General features: G+C 47.0%; 1 pseudogene; it reads right to left on the reverse strand.

The window, feature by feature from the left end:
• Positions 1 to 204: 204 nt before the first annotated feature.
• Positions 205 to 322, reverse strand: LOC126101088 (5S ribosomal RNA; annotated as a pseudogene).
• Between the last annotated feature and the right edge of the window lie 334 nt (positions 323 to 656).

The raw sequence follows: 656 nt of genomic DNA on the forward strand, positions 1-656 counted from the left end.
TGAATGGTTTTAAATAAATCTCCTCCTGAACAGGACATGAAGACCCAACGGTACCGACCGGCCGCCGTGTCATCCTCACGCACAGGCGTCACTGGTTGCGGATATGTGGTCAGCACGCCGCTCTCCCGGCCGTATGTCAGTTTCCGAGACCTGAGCCGCTACTTCTCACTCGGTTTGCCTCACAAGGGCTGAGTGCACCCCGCTTGCCAACAGCGCTCGGCAGACCGGATGGTTACCCATTCAAGTGCTAGCCCAGCCCGAAAGCGCTTCACTTCGGTGATCTGACGGGAACCGGTGTTACCACTGCGGCGCGGCCGTTGGCTATGAATAGTTTTAAGCCCCGAAAAAAAATCTAATCTCAGTTTAACCCTACGCAAGGAAAGTGCTCGACTCAGTACAGTCTTATAAAGACGACATCCTTGTTTTCAAAAACGTTTTCACACCTTGCGCTGTAGATCCTCAATTCTAAGATGAGAATTGGACGGGACACGAGATAATCTGGATATGAATAGAATGGACCTCGCACTAACAATTTATTGATATTAATGAAAAATATAACATTAAACCGATGAAAGAAATCATACTGGTTGGTTAAATACTACTGTCATGCACGAAATTGTTAGCAGAGATAAACATAATTTGCAATAAGATCAGCG

The sequence above is a fragment of the Schistocerca cancellata genome, chromosome 1 (genome assembly GCF_023864275.1).
Source record: "Schistocerca cancellata isolate TAMUIC-IGC-003103 chromosome 1, iqSchCanc2.1, whole genome shotgun sequence".
Taxonomy (NCBI): Eukaryota; Metazoa; Arthropoda; class Insecta; order Orthoptera; family Acrididae; genus Schistocerca; species Schistocerca cancellata.